The 16,990-nt window shown below is 39.0% G+C and overlaps 1 protein-coding gene across 1 annotated transcript in view; it reads right to left on the bottom strand.

Moving 5' to 3' along the window:
• Nucleotides 1-16,990, bottom strand: part of LOC127630260 (myosin heavy chain, fast skeletal muscle-like) — a 72,811-nt gene that overhangs the window by 28,523 nt on the left and 27,298 nt on the right.

The raw sequence follows: 16,990 nt of genomic DNA, 5'->3' as shown, positions 1-16,990 counted from the left end.
ACCAAATAAGCCAGAAGGTGAAACCGGGGCATCGAGAAGGATAGTTTTGTCCTTGTCTCTGATGCCCAATAGGTTAAGCTATAAGTGTCTCTTCATGCTGACTAAAGCAGACATAGACCGGCCAATGGTGCGGGCCGTCTGCTTGGTCATGCAGGGAGACAGATCCATGGCTCGACGAAGCTCAGAGAAAGCCTCTTCGTCGACCGTGGTGACCGCACTCAGGTCCTTCAACAGATTAGCCTAGTACGCCTGTAACACTTCCATAGTGTGCAGGGCAGCACCAGCCTGACCTGCTGCCTGATAACCCTTCCTACAATCATGGAGGTGGTCCTGCACAGCTTTGTGGGAAGAGTGGGTCTCTTTAACGATGATGCCGAGCCAGGCGAGAGATAACCCGTAAGTTTCTCCTCTACCGGCGGCATCACCGAATACTTCAAACAGATTAGCCTAGTACGCCTGTAACACTGCCATAGTGTGCAGGGCAGCACCAGCCTGACCTGCTGCTGATAAGTCTTCCTCACAAGCGTGGAGGTGGTCCTGCACAGCTTTGTGGGGAGAGTGAGTCTCTTTAGCAATGATGCCGAGCCAGGCGAGAGATAACCCACAAGTGTCTCTTCTACCGGCGGCATCACCGAATACCCCTGAGCCTCAGCACCCACAATAGTTGAATATAACAACGTCGAGGGCACGAAGACATGGGAAGTATAAGGATTCATCAATGAATGAGAACGCTCGTTATGAAGGTCATAGAAGAAAGGAAGGGTTCCATTTTTCTTTTCTTTTTTTGGCCACCAGATCTGTCTTCTAGTTTGGAGCGTTTGGGGGGTCTCTTGTTTGCGTTGCCAGTCTAACTATAGTCTGGCCACAACACAAGTAACCACCTTGAGTAATTCCTCAGCCGCTTTATTATTGTGCGTGGAATGTACAGAGGTTCAGCATCCCCCTCGTCAACCGAAGAGGCGCCGAGGTGCGCTTCAGGCTTATGAGAAGGATAAGCTAGATCTGGGGAGAGACCGAGCGATAGGGATGGACCCATCTCTCGCTCCTCAGCCAGATCTATGCAAGAGCCCCACGATGAAAAAGTGGGCGCTGGCTCTTGGAAGTAAGCGAGACGAGTGTGAAGCATTTTGACAGTAAACAAATAGCAATGCCTGCACCCGCCCTGCCGCAACGCAAGAGCAGCATGCTCTTCCCCCAAACACACAAAGCAAAACTGGTGTGTGTCCATTTCAGCCATAGAGCATAAACATGAGAACACACTTAGAACACACTTATGCTTTGTTTATCAGTCATTCTTTTCCTTTTTTTTTTTAAAGAAAAGAGAAAGAGAAAGGTTTCTGCGCACTGCCTAACAATTCTAACTCCTAACAGAGGAAAGAAACGTATCTGACAGGCTCATGCGGCACACAAACACACACACAGAGTGATCTGAAGACAAAAGATCTGACGATGCACCTGCGACGCATCTATTTATAGCCCTGCTACAGGTGCATCCAATGATGTCACCGGCAGAGGCTATAAATTCCGATCAATTTTCATTGACGTGTTGCACACATATTCACAGCTGGTCACACCTAAAGTTGTTCCCAAAGTGCTAACTCAGCGCAGTATCATAAGTGTAGCTTTTTGAAAGGGAACAGTGGATAATATAAGTAATCCCTGCTGTTTACTTTTTGCCAATAAAGTGAAAAGAGCACACAAGCAAAATATTCCAAACTTTTTCAAACAGATGTTTCTAAGTCAAGCCTTCTGTAGGCAGCCGATGGAAGCAGCAGCATCTGGGACTGGAGCGCTTTTGCGAGTGGTTTCTGATCATAACATTGCTGTTTTAGATAAAACTTTAGTTTCACGTGATTATTAGGATAACCATTAACTAAACACATTGCCCGGGGAATTTTAAAGACATCTTTACCTTATGACACACAAGCAAGCAGAGACCGGCTACACACCAAACTGCAACATATCACACTTCTGCTAGCCAACCGGAAATTCTGTCCACCTTGCAAAATACAGTGGACCCGTTGAGAATATTATGCATAGAGAAAGGGATCGCATTAATTTGAGTAAAATATTAATTTCAATAATATAATTGGTGTTGGGCGCAAATGTTAATCCTACATGTTATTCAAATAAAAATATTTTTATTAGAACATTAACTTAATGGGATTATGATTTAAGTAATTTAAATCCCTACAGGAAAATGTCAGGCAGAACATTCTAAATCATATCAGGGATGTCGCTATTCTGCAGTGTCATCTTATAAAAATAAGAAGAAACCTTCCTTCCATGACTTAAAAAATTACCACGGAATCTGTCAAATAATAATTATATTATGCGCAACACTGACAGTTCATAACTTAATATGAACAAACGCCAGGGGCACATGGATCAAACAGATAAACGGATCAAACGATAAACGGATCAAACACGTTTTCATTTGAAAACAAAGCGAGAATTACAGCTTGTCGGCTTATTGTTCATTGTGCAAAAATTAATGCTAACAATAAAATCAAAGTAATTTAAAATGTATATTAGCAATTGTCATTTATCATAATATTAATAACAAAAAACATTATGAGAAGTCAAAGAATTATGAGATTAAAGTTGTAATATTTTGAGAATAAATAGAAAGGAAAGTAACATCAAAGTGATGTTATGGACAACAGCAAAGTAGAGCATCTAGGTCTTTACATACAACACCACTAACCTGGGAGATAACTTGGCTTAACCAAGCTGAATTTGTGGGAAGTTCAAGTCAAGAGAGCTTTATTGTCATTCTGCTACATGTAGAGACATACAAGGGAATGAAATGTTGTGCCTCACATATGTAAACATATTACTCGTAGACCTATTTGACTTATATACTTTACATATACTTTACAGACAATTAACACATGTAGTGCAACAGTACATAAAACCGTGCAAAGAAAACATTCTGGGCAAACAGTTCAGGACATTAAGAACATGAGGACATTAAACTAACCAAGAGGATAAGTACATCAGAGTCTCTATTTTGAGAAATAGATCGCTCATATGTCCTCTGCTGACAGCTTCATTAAATTCCATCTGCTCAACCCCAGTTTCATGTACAACAGTAAAGAGAAGACCCAGGGGTGCAGGCCTTATGGGAAGAATTGCAATGATAAAAGCCACTTTTGAAACAGAAAAACAAAAAGAAAAGGTTAGAGTAAGCAAAGAAACACAGATATTGGACATCAGATAATTGGAAAAGGGTGTTATGGATCTTAAACCCATTGAGCTTTTGTGGGATCAGCTAGACTGTAAGGTGCGTGAGAAGTGCCTGACAAGACAGCCACATCTATAGCAAGTGCTACAGGAGGAAGTGTGGGGTGAAATGTCACCTGAGTATCTGGACACACTGACAGCTAGAATGCCAAGGATCTGCAATGCTGTCATTGCTGCACGTGGAGGATTTTTTGATGAGAACACTTTGAAGTAGTTGAAGAAGTTCTGATTTTTTCAGATTTTTTTTTTCAAATTGTAATAGTCATTTTTCACATTATTAATGTCTTGACTATACATTGTGATCAGTTGAATGCCACTTTGGTGAATAAAAGTAGAAATTTCTTTCTATAAGTTTTTCCAAAGCTTTGCCCGCCAGTGTATGTGTATTTTAAATAATAAATGTCTGATATTGGCAACAAAAAGAGCTCTATAATAAAGTAACTTAAACAGCAGCACTGCATTTATTTTGTTTGACTGTAATGAGAAATATATATATATACACACACACATAATCAAATATTATTCGGCACAATTTTTATTATTATTTTTTCCACTTACCGGCATATAACATGTGCACAAGTGTTGTAGTCATACCTGTTGGATCTATCTGGATTGCTTATATTTACTGTTTATGCTTTGTTACACATTATTCAATTTGCTGTTCATTCATGTCAGTTTTGGTCCAAGTTGCAACATGAGTGTTTCTCTGGCCTATTCCTGCTTCCAGTGAATCTTCCTAGGAGAGGCTTGTCCTACTGAACCCCCTTTTTTGGGCAAAGGGGGAGTCCATTTTCTCAGTATGAGGAAGCATTGTGTTTATTTTTGCCTTTGAGTTTTAAATGTATGTGTATTTGTATGTGAATTGCCCTTGAATTCCTATCACTTTGATAATGTTTGTATTTTGTTTAATTTGTCCCTGTTTTGTACCATTTTTTTTAAAAATTGTTTTTATTATTATTATTTATATTTAAGGGTTTCATTTACCTTTAGTTCCCATTAAATGGTTTTGTAATGATCTGGGAAATCAGGAGAAGGCAGACGGGAGGTTCGGATCCACACGCGGCTTTTATTGACAGGCATAAACAAAAAACAAACTCAGGAACAAATGAAAAGTCCACGATGGGAAAAAATAAACTAAATGAGGAAAACATAAAGGGGCTAAACAGGTTGGGGAAACATCCATAAAAGTCAGGGAAACCTCAAACAACGACAGAGAATATGAAAGACATGCAACGAAAGGTCAACATTCAACAACGATCGACAATGACTGACCAAAGAAGTAAGTAAGTAAGTAAGTAAAATTTATTTGTATAGCACTTTTCTCAGATGAAGATCACAAAGTGCTTCACAACAAAAGAAAGCATAAGCAGCTCTCATAAGTACATCTCAATCACAAAACAAAATAAAATAAAATATAAGTAAAATAAGCAACACTCAAACACAAGAACCAGGTTTAAATACAGGAAGGAACAAACAAGGGAATGAGGGACACCTGGAGGATACAATCAGGGAAGGAGAACCAATCAGGGGAACACCAATAATAAAAAGAAAGTACAGAGGACTACAACAACCAAACAGGAAACAGGACCTAAACAAAACTTCAAAATAACAGCACAAAAACAAAAGACAACAGTGAACATGACAGAATAAAATAAACTACTAAGGACTACAAAAACCAAAACAGGAAACAGGAACTAAACTAAACCTCAACATAAAAGCACAAAACAAAAGACAACAGTGAACATGACAGGTTTAGACCCTCAATTGAGGTGGGACATTTTGACCATGGGAAGAGAGGAGGGAAAGCCCCTGTCTGAGTGTCTTTTTCTATTTTTTTTTTAACTTTACATATAAATGAGCACCCTTATCACTGATCACAATAAAAACACTTTTTGGATTATTCCTGTGAATCCTGTGCCTTCCTATCACCTCCCCTTGACCGTTTCCGGGACACACTATGACAAGGTGGCACATAGCGGCAAAACAGTTCCATGTCTAATGTTTATTTTTAGATTCTTGACTGAAGCATTGTGTTCCTGCAATCATTCAAGAACAAATTTATGGAATATTTATAATTCACTCTAATTAAGTTTTATGATCCCCTATATTAGCTCAAACCTATAAGTCAAATTATGGTGTACTGAACTTAAGTTGCAATGAACCAATCTCCTCCTTAGGACAGAGCTTGAGTTTTTGTCTTATGAGATACGGTATTTATCTACCATCTACACCTATGCAAGCAGAAACTATATATTGTCTATTTGTATAAACATAGCCATAGGTTACTTTTACCCTTACTGACTGTGATTAACAGTCATCTTGAAAGAAAAACATGATTCTCTGCTGTTAAATAAGAAATTAATGATCTTGCCTAATGATTACATCAACTAAACCCTAGAACAGCATTATTTGATTCAACAGAATTTGTAGTTTTAAACATAGTCTTTAAGTCATCACTGATGTTGGTTTTTAAGTTGTAAAAATTACAACCATTTAAACTAAAACTCACCTTTTGAGTGCAGAAAAGAATCTCACAGATTTGTTTTATATGTTAATTAGGCTGCAATGATGGCAGAAGAGCTTAAAAAGGAGCAGAACACAATTTCTCACCTGGAGAGGATGAAGAAGAACCTGGAGGTCACAGTAAAGGACCTGCAGCACCATCTGGATGAGGCTGAGAATCTGGCCATGAAAGGAGGAATGAAACAACTCCAGAAACTGGAGTCCAGGAGGAGAACATTTCCATGTTTATAGTATTCATGTGGGTAAAGTGAAATAGATGTTATATAATGAAATATTGTATTTTGTTTGAATAAAATTAGTTTAACAATATGATTCATGTAGGTCTGTGAGCTTGATACTGAAGTTGAGGCAGAACAGAGAACTTTAATGCTGTTAAAGGTGTCCTCAAATATGAGAGAAGAGGCTCTCTGTCTATCCTCATCCTTCTCGATTTGAGTGCCGCTTTCATCAATGTCAATCATTATACTGTACTTTTGTTGTACTTAAGGACAGACTTGCATATTTTGCAAGTGACAGTTGTACAGGCTTCATCTTTAGTGACGTATTTCCACACACTTGATGTACCACTGCTGCTTTGCTGCAATGACCCACTGGGCTCCTCACATGTTGTCTTCTGCAAGTCCGCCATGTTGTTAGTGTCAAAATCACATGATCAGCGACTAGTCAACATTAAGCTTAATGCGTCATGGCAGAGCATTAAAGTCAACTAGTCGACTAGTCTCTGTAACCACTAAAAGGAGGAAGGAGGGTAAAAGCTTACGTGATGCATCTGTATTGTTTTATTTATTTATTACACACACACACACAAACACACAGCAGACCAGAGCCCACGCTTCAGCTGGCGCTGCGTGTTCAGCTCCTCCAGATTCCACACTGGGCTCCACAACCACCAGGGTGGGCAGAAGTACCAATATCCCCATACATTATATCCTGTGCTCTAGTCATGTATTCTTTAAAAAAGTTAAAACAGCCCTATATGTCTGAAAATCTCTCAAACCCTTTAGCGAGAGGTCCGTGACATTTACTGATCTATCCTTTATGTTATTAAAAAGACTACTGTGTTGAACATCAAAGTTATTCAATTTAAAGAATACATGCTCTACAGTTTCTAAAACATCACATTCATCACACATACCATTTTCATGCTTCCTCATTATTACAAGTGTTGAATTTAATCCTGTGTGTCCCAGTCTTAATCTAGAAATCATTGTTCTTTTCATACTAATTTTGCAATATTATAATACCATGTCCCTCTGCTGCTACTTTCCCACCTTTGTTGCCATACATTTACTAGTTTCTTTTTAATCACTGATTTTACCTCAATTCTCCCCAGGGGTACTGTAGGGTGCACAGGTTGGTTAGATCAGTTTTACTATCAGATATAATTAATAATTATTGTTTATTAATTATTAATTAATAATTTAATTAAATAATATAATTAAATTCATGAAATTCTATCCTAGGGGCACCGCTCTTCGACAAGAGAAAAATGATAGTAAGTGACTGATCAAGTCTCATAAAATTCTACCCTGATTGATAATCAAAATAATCAAAACGGAACAAGCTAGTCAAATTATTGCCATGTGAATCCAACAGCAATCTGGTTACAGTTGGCTTCCAACAAAAACAATTTTAAAATACTGAAGTAATACAGGAGTTCTTGACATGGCAGAGGCTGGCTTCAACACAATATTTAAACAAACGACTAGTAGTACTTATTATAATATAACAAGATTTATTATAATCAAACAGCAATAAATGAACACTGCCAGTACTAGGTGAATATAACACAAAAACATAAAGTGGAAATCCTAACTAAATGGTGGAGCTATATGCTCGTGGATGTGTGTGAATGTGTCTGGATTCGGTAACAAAGACAAAAATGGTGGACTAAACTCCATGTGTGGAACTAGTTCAAAATGGAGGGCTAGGTCGGAAAGGGCAGAGCCAACGATTATTTGAATGTGTAGGAAAAGAAAGATGGCTGGATCAGATCCAGCTCAACAGAGCTAATACCACATGTGGGTGATAATGAGCAGACACACAAAGGAACTGAACGAAACAGGCGGGAGAATTTGAAAAACACCAACCCGATTATTACATAAACTTGCTCCATGAATTTCAATGTGTGAGAGAGAGAGCGAACAAACAGGGGTTCATGCAATTTAACAGAGGATACACGCTGGTAACAGCATGACTGAATCGTTAATTCAAATCACTCAATAAAATAAAATTTCCCCAAAAATGACGATCTCACAACTCAAAACAGCAATCAGCGATCATAGTTAAATGTACAATTGTAAACAAAACATCAAACGTTCAGCGATCGTAGTTAAACATAAAATGGTAATCAAACCATCAAACATTCAGCGATTAAATATATGATTTAGCTTTATAAGAAAAGTCACAGTTTCTAAACTAAATCTGCCTAGATATCAAGCCTTACTTGGGGAAAATCCTGTGTGATTTCTGCAGGGTTGTTCGTTTAATTTCTGATGCATTGAGCGGTCAGGAGAAAACGATCTGGATTCTGTCCTTTGTCTAACGCTCGTCAGCGAGAAGACACGTCTCTGCATTCTTTCTCGGGTCCGGTGATCGAGAGAAATGCGGGAGGTAGTCAACGTTGATAGAAAACGATTGAGAAGGGAAGCTGGTTGCCTTTTAAATTCACTGTTGTCTCGCAGTGAAAATTAAATGAACCGGTTGCACTAAGTATACTACAGGACCGGAACAAAGCTAAATTAATCTTACACTACCGTGGCCAAATGGTGAGGTTAGAAAAACATATTAGAATAATTGGCCTCCCAGAATCAATCGAGGGACCCAGGCCGACAAGCTTTTTTGCCAAGCTCTTGGCTGAAGTACTGGGCGACCAGATCCTTCAAGGTCCTCCTGAATTGGACCGAGCGCACAGAACGCTCACCGCTAAACCACAACTCGGCTCACGACCCAGACTGGTTATACTTAGCCTTCATCACTATCAGACCAAGGAGCTGATCATTCGGGAGGCTTGTAAGAGACGTGGGAAACTTCAGTACCAAGGGATACCAATCCAGATCTTTGAGGACTACACACCAGAAGTCGCCGGGGAATGAGCTAAATATCGAGCAGTGATGGCCAATCTTTACAACCTCGCTCTTCGGCCAGCGCTTCTCTTCCTGGCCTGTTTACAGATTACTCTGGAGAGCGGAGCGAAGAAGAGATTCTCATCCCCCGAGGAAGCCCCTGCCTTCACGGCCAAATATCAACAGGCCCCGATGCCCGACTAGCTTGACTGCTATTTTACCCACGGCTAATGTGGACCATGTTAACCTAACTGGCTCCCTTACAGGAGGAGCTGTTTTCGTATTGGTAAGTCTTAAAATTGAGACGAGAACCTGCTGAGCATTTGCGCCCATCAATTTTACAAGGACGATAAACTAAGTTAGTTATTGTGTCTATCTCAAAGACATTTAAGGTCTGGTTGGACTCTGTGGGGCCTAAGTTTGATGTTTACCGTTTACCTGCTATGCTGGACTAGCCCTGTATCTAGTTCGGCGGGTTCAGAAGCTGGTGTGGTGTGTTACACTTCACTTAATTCTAATTTTAAGTTAATTAAAGAAAATAATAGCTTGTATTATTTTATTTCATATTTAAGTTAGAAGGTTGTCAATCTAATATAGGGTTATAAATGATTATTATAACAGAAGAGGTGCTAAATCTGCAGTTCACTCGATGTTTAATTCTAAGTGATTAATATCCTGTATTTTATTTTTACTCTACATTTATCTTTACCTTTTAAATTTTTTAATTATCACTTTGTTACTTCTGAATCACTTTTTGGCATTCAGCAGTTCAGAAGCTGGTGTTGTGTACTACACTTCACTTAATTCTAATTTGAAGTTAATTAAAGAAAATAATAGCTTGTATTATTTTATTTCATATTTAAGTTAGAAGGTTGTCAAGCAAATATATGATGAAGTATGACTACTTGGGTTTAGTTTTGATGAATGGGACAGGGGAGAAGGGATGGGTAAGGATGTATTCACTTGACTTTGTTTATTTTGAGTTCTGTGCTATGTGTGTATTCATTTTACATTGTGCTGTTTCAGTGCAGAAGATCCCACTCGCTGTTCGCTGCTTACTCCTTGAGACTGACCTGACAATCTTACCAAGCGATGCTGAACCATGGCTAGTGTAACCAAAGGGGGTGCCGCTGGCGGACGGGCTGTGAGGATTAGCTCACTAAACACTGGTGGGCTAAACGCTGCAATCAAACTCACAAAAGTTATGACACGTATCAAAAACCTAAATGCGGACATAATGTTTCTTCAGGAGACACATTTATGCAACTCTGACCATAGAAAATTAAATAGACCTTGGATTGACCAAACTTTTCACTCAAAATTCAATGTAAAAACAAGGGGCACGGCTATATTAATCCGGAAAAATTTCCATTTCAGCTCAGATAAAGTAATGACAGATTCAAACGGTCACTATGTTATTGTCATCTGTCATCACTGTCTTCTGTGAAACTAATAAGAATGATGAAACCTCCCCGGCCACATTATGGGACATTCTCAAAGTCTACATAAGGGGTAAAATTATCTCTTTCACGTCACATATGAATAAATTGTGCAGATCTCGGCAGAAGGAGCTGGAGGAAGCTATTGCAGATCTAGATAACTCACTTTCGTCCGCAAATTCACCGGATTTATATAAAGAAATAATAAGACTCCAAATGGAACTTGATCTCCTTCTCACTTCTGAGGCTGAACAGATTCTCCTTCGCTCTCGGGGGTTGGTGTACGAACATGGTGACAAAGCTGAATACCTTTTGGCTCATCAGCTGAAGGCAAAAGCAGCATCAAATCAAATTACTCAGATAACCGATGAGTCAGACTTAATAACCTCTAGCCCGGACAGAATAAATGACACTTTTAGATCATTCTTTTCCCAACTATATGCATCAGAGTCCCTCACAGATGAAAACCAACTAAATAACTTTTTTGAAAAATTGGACTTACCTAAAGTTTCACCCAAGGACAATCTGAGATTAGACGCCACTCACACTCTCTCAGAAATTAAAGAAGCGATACAGTCAATGAACAGTGGCAAATCCCCAGGCCCCGACGGATACCCGGTCGAGTTCTATAAACATTTCTCAGATCAGTTAGCTCCACTATTACTTGAAATGTTTGACCACTCATTTAATCGAGGCACCCTGCCGCCCACTCTTATGCAAGCGTCCATCTCCCTAATTTATAATAAGGGTTAGGACCCACTGAGCTGCGCTTCTTATCGACCAATATCACTCCTCCCAGTAGATGCTAAAATACTCGCAAAAATCTTAGCTCGGCGATTGAAATCTGTCATGCCCAAGATCATTTCAGAGGACCAGATGGGATTTATAGGGGGAAGACACTCATACTCCAACATAAGAAGGCTTCTCGGCGTCATCCTCTCTCCATCTTCCTCTAACGTCCCAGAGGTAATAATATCTCTTGACGCCGAGAAGGCCTTCGACAGGGTGGAGTGGGCCTATCTCCTCTTTTCCCTGAGACAGTTTGGTTTTAATACTAACTTAATTTCATGGGTCAGTTTGCTCTACTCCTCTCCTTGCGCCTCAGTGTGCACAAACAACCAACGTTCTACTCCGTTTCCACTATTTCGGGGAACACCACAGGGGTGCCCGCTATCCCCGTTATTATTTGCATTAGCGATTGAACCATTATCAGCTGCTCTAAAAATGGAGGAGGGACTTGGGGGGATTGAAAGATGGGGCATAAGACATCAAGTTTCGTTATATGCAGATGATCTGCTTCTCTATGTAAGTGACCCTTTGGCAAGCATCCCACATATTCTGACTTTGTTGAATTCTTTCGGTCGTCTGTCGGGATATAAGCTAAATATCTCTAAAAGCGAATACGTCCCAATCAACCAATTAGCTTTAGCCATATCGCCATCAACTATACTCTTTAAAATAGCCAACACAGGATTTAAATACCTTGGCATTACAGTTACATGATCCTTGTGAACAATGCAAGAGCAAAATCTTACTTCATTAACAACGACGGTCAAGTCCGATTTACAAAGATGAAATTACCTTCCATTGTCCTTGGCCGGTAGGATACAAATTATAAAAATGAATGTGTTACCAAGATACTTGTACGTTTTTCAATGTCTGCCCATCTTCTTTCCCAAGTCCTTTTTCACAGCTATAAATGACATGATTTCATCATTCATCTGGGCCGGTAAACGGCCAAGGGCAAGTCGTACACTGCTTTGTAGGGATAGATCGAGCTGGGGACTGGGTCTACCCAATCTAATGGGCTACTACTGGGCAGCCAACGTGCATAAGATAATATCTTGGTTTACTTCCCCTCAATCCAGTTGGTGCCAGAGTGAGTCAGCCTCCTGCTCCTCTTCACTGCTAGCTTTAACATGTAGCACCTTGCCCTTCTCCCCGTCAAACTTTACCTCTAAACCGGTTGTTGTTGGAACTCTAAAAATTTGGACGCAAATAAGACGCCACTTCGGATGGCTCACCCCCCCTCTAGCAACTCCTATTTGCAACAATCACCTGTTCATTCCAGCAAAGACTGACTCACGATTCTCAGTTTTAGAAAACAAAGGGCTGTGTAGTTTGGGAGACCTGTACATTGATGGTATATTTGTGAGCTTCAACCAATTAATTTCTACCTTCAATCTACATAAATCTGACTTTTTCCGGTACTTCCAGTTGCGGGACTTTGCGAAAACACACGCCACGTCATTCCCACAGATACCAACACCCAGCGAGATGGAACTGGCTCTTAAGGCTAAAACCCTGTCAAAGGGCCATATCTCCTTTTTTATATTTTATTGTCCTCAGCCAGTGAATCTATTTTATATAAGATCTGTGAACTGGGAGTCAGAACTCCAATTGAATCTCTCTGAGAACTTCTGGGAGGGAGCCATGGGGGTTGTTAACTCGTCATCCAGCTGCACAAGACTGTCACTAATACAATTTAAAGTCTTCCACAGGTTACACTATAGTAAGGACAAACTATCAAAGCTCTATCCAGACAAATTTGATGAGAATTGTAGTAGATGCACACGGGCTCCATGCAATCTTACCCACATGTTTTGGGCATGCCCCAAGTTGTCTGAATTCTGGCGACTATTCTTTAAAACAATGTCAGATATATTAGGCATAACTTTACCTCCAACCCCACATATCGCTATGTTCGGCAAGCCCCCGGACGGCCTCCGTACCACAACCATTCATAATAACACAATTGCCTTCACCTCTCTTATTGCTCGCAAGAGAATTTTGTTATTGTGGAAGTCTCCTCAACCACCATTAATCAAAGTCTGGCTACACAACATTTTAGGTCTTCTGAAACTGGAGAAGATCAAATTCTCACTTAGGGGTCATCTGGCAGGTTCTATACTCAGTGGAGACCACTACTTAACTAACTAGATAAGCTGCCAGCTCGAGAAGTCTCTTTGTAGAGTCCCACTGTATGGTTATATATGTACTATTCCCTCTGATCCGGTCCGCCAGTGGCAGATAGCCCCCCCCCCCCTATGATCTGTTCACCCTAAGACATTCCAACATAACAGATAACACTGAGCAGCAATTGATTGATATTTACTTTGTACAGTTAATGTCTAGCACTAGCACCTTACATTGGTATTTTTAATTATTACTGTGTAGGTATAGGTGTACAGTGAAATGAAACAAACAAGATGTGCTTTAACTGCGGACTTTCAGCTTTAATTTGAGGGTATTTCCATCCAAATCAGGTTAACGGTGTAGGAATTACAACAGTTTGTATATGTGCCTCCCACTTTTTAAGGGACCAAAAGTAATGGGACAATTAGTTTATAGCTGTTAGATTTTGTTGCATCTTTCCCAGGTTTAACTATTGGTATCACTATTGCACTTTTCCAATCTTTGGGAAAAGTACTTTCATTCCATACATGATTATATAAATTCAATAATGCTTTAAAGGTTATCTCTTGTAAGTTTTTTAACATACTGTAACTGATCATGTCTCTCCCTGGTGTTGTATTCTTTGAATAGTTAATAGCTATTTTTAACTCAAAATAATTAAAATCTTCATCCATATTGCTATCTACTCCTTGTTTTTTCATACAGACATTCTTCTATATTTTGCTAATTTCTTGACTTCTTTTTAAAAGCTTATCATCATATTTTTCAGTTTTTGTGGATTTTAGCAAAGGTTGTAGCTAACACTTCTGCTTTTTCCTTATTTGTAGTGGCCATTTTCCCATTCTATTACAGGGATCTGCTTATAGTTATTAATACCATTTATTTTCCTACTCATTCTCCAAACCACATGCATTTCTGTCAGAGTAGAGACCAGGAGATCGGAGGTAAGTGATTCAAATATAGTTTTATTCAAGTATAGAAGGTGAAAGGTAAGTATCAGGTGACTTTTCAGGTGCTGGTTTAGTGAAGATAGTTTGTTGCACGGAGAACAACTGGAAATCCAAATGACTTGGATCGTAGAACATTCACTCTGTATCAGTTCGTTAACTCCTTCTCTTTTCTAGGAGCAATCGGGCCGGTTTGATCAGATCTCAGACAAGGGTTCAGGAATCGGATGAGTGATCTGGAGATGGCAGAACAACAGTGTGAATTAGTATCAGGGTTAGTATGAATCAGGTAAGAAAACGGAATACTCAGGTTTTCAGGATCGACGGAGATATCAGGACTCAGGGAGAAATGGTCTGTTCCTGTTGGAGGCTTGACAAAGACTGGATACAAGGTGAGTGTTTTTATGAGTTGGCTGATGAGGTGATAAGTGATGACCAGGTGTTTGTGATTTAGAATTCTGGGGAGAGTGATCTTTGAGTGGTGGACTGCAATGAACTTGACTGATCTCTGACAATTTCAGTCTCTCTCCCAGAACTCTTGCCACGCTTTTCTTTTTGCATTTTTAATTACCCTTCTTGCAATTGCCCTTTTCTTCTGATAGTCTACGATTGTATCTTGAGTTATTAATCTTTTTCAAATTCAAAATGCCTGATTTCTTCCTCTAATTGCCACTGTGCAATCTTCTGAACACCATGGTACACTTTTCTTTTTCTTCCATTATCTCTTATTAAAGGACATTTACATTTATGCATTTGGCAGACGCTTTTATCCAAAGCGACTTACAGTGCACTTATTGCAGGGACAATCCTCCCGGAGCAACCTGGAGTTAAGTGCCTTGCTCAAGGACACAATGGTGGTGGCCGTGGGGATCGAACCAGCGACCTTCTGATTAACAGTTATGTGCTTTAGCCCACTACACTACCACCACTCCTTGAATAGAAAAGGAATAGACTGTTTTGCTGCAAAGATAATTCCTTCTACTATTTTATTATATATTTCCTCAACTCTTCCTTACAATTTCATATTATTGAAATTTTCTTCATACAACATATACAATTCCTTCCATTTTGCCTGTTTAAATCTCCACCTTACACATTGATTAATATTTTGCTTTTGTACTGCATTTTGAATTTCACATATTACTGACCAATGATCACTGCCTATATCTTCATGCACTGTCCAAGTATATTTACCAGCTAATGCTGCTGACATTATTGTGATATCTAAGCATGAAGTGCTACCTCTTGTTATATCCATACTTGTTGGCTTCCCATCATTCAAACAAACCAGTGAATACTCTTCTATAAATTCTTCTATTATTTCCCCGTTATTATCAGTGTTTTTACTACCCCATAAACCATTATGTGCATTAAAATCCCCACACATAATTATTTTGCCCTGTGTGTCACCCATAACCTCTTTTAGAAAATATTACGTTATTTCTTTACATGGAATATACAAATTTATAATTCTGATTACTTCATTATTTCCCATTATTTCTATATGTATGTATTCTACATAACCATTTTTATATATTCTTTTCTATGCTATGCTTTCTTTAATAAATGTTGCACACCCTCCACATCTGCCATTTTCTCTGTCTTTCCTCTCTACTACATATCCATTGATGTTAAATTCCAAGGAGCTATTTAACCATGTTTCTTGGATACAAGTTTTTTTCATTTCTGTGATTTGTTTTTTAAATTCTTGCCCATTTGCTATTAAGCTCCTGGCATTCCAATATAATAGTAGGAAAGACATTATAGAACTATGTATTGTTACTCGGAGTCATGTCCAAAGCAACAGTTCCTTCTTTCGCTTTTAAAATCTCACAGACTTCTTCAGCTGTAATTCCTGTTAACTTAAGGAATTTATTAGCACATCCTACAATTATCTTTAACTTGTCTGACTTCCTTTCTACTTGTGCTGTACTGTTTACCACTGCACAAATAAATGTCACAAAATCAATTTTGTTCATCACAAAAAGAACATTTCTTTTTCAGGATTTACATTATTCTGGATGGAAGATTCCACATTGATTCCTTGCACATTTATTCTCTTTGTTTCTGCTTTGACTTTTATCTTACGGGTAGCTTCTTCATATGTTATATTTTGCACAATCTTTATTTTTTGTATTTCCAGAGCTTCTTGTTGTATGGGGCATCCTGCATATGTAGCTCTATGGTCTCCCCCACAGTTACAACATTTAATCTCTGTTCCTTCCTCACGCTTGCCACACTCATGTTCTCCTCTGCATTTTGCACAGAGCATTTTCCCTTTACAGGTATTTTCAGTGTGTCCCATGCGTTGGCATTTAAAACATCTCAAAGGAGGGGTATACAGGTGAAACTTCGAAAAATTTGAATATCGTGCAAAAGTTCATTAATTTCAGTAATTCAACTTAAAAGGTGAAACTAATATATTATATAGACTCATTACAAGCAAAGTAAGATATTTCAAGCCTTTATTTGATATAATTTTTATGATTATGGCTTACAGCTTAGAAAACCCCAAGTTCAGAATCTCAGAAAATTAGAATATTACATGAAATCAATAAAAAAAAGGATTTTAAATACAGAAATGTCGGCCCTCTGAAAAGTATAATCATGCATATGTACTCAGTACTTGGTTTGGGCCTCTTTTGCATTAATTACTGCCTCAATGCGGCATGGCATGGATGCTATCAGCCTGTGGCACTGCTGAGGTGTTATGGAAGACCAAGATGCTTCAATAGCGGCCTTCAGCTCTTCTGCATTGTTTGGTCTCATGTCTCTCATCTTTCTCTTGGCAATGCCCCATAGATTCTCTATGGGGTTCAGGTCAGAGCGAGTTTGCTGGCCAATCAAGCACAGT

Source organism: Xyrauchen texanus, chromosome 3 (genome assembly GCF_025860055.1).
Source record: "Xyrauchen texanus isolate HMW12.3.18 chromosome 3, RBS_HiC_50CHRs, whole genome shotgun sequence".
In the NCBI taxonomy this organism is placed as follows: domain Eukaryota; kingdom Metazoa; phylum Chordata; class Actinopteri; order Cypriniformes; family Catostomidae; genus Xyrauchen; species Xyrauchen texanus.
Note: the sequence above shows the minus strand (reverse complement) of the source record. Positions and strands in the feature narration are given on the sequence as shown.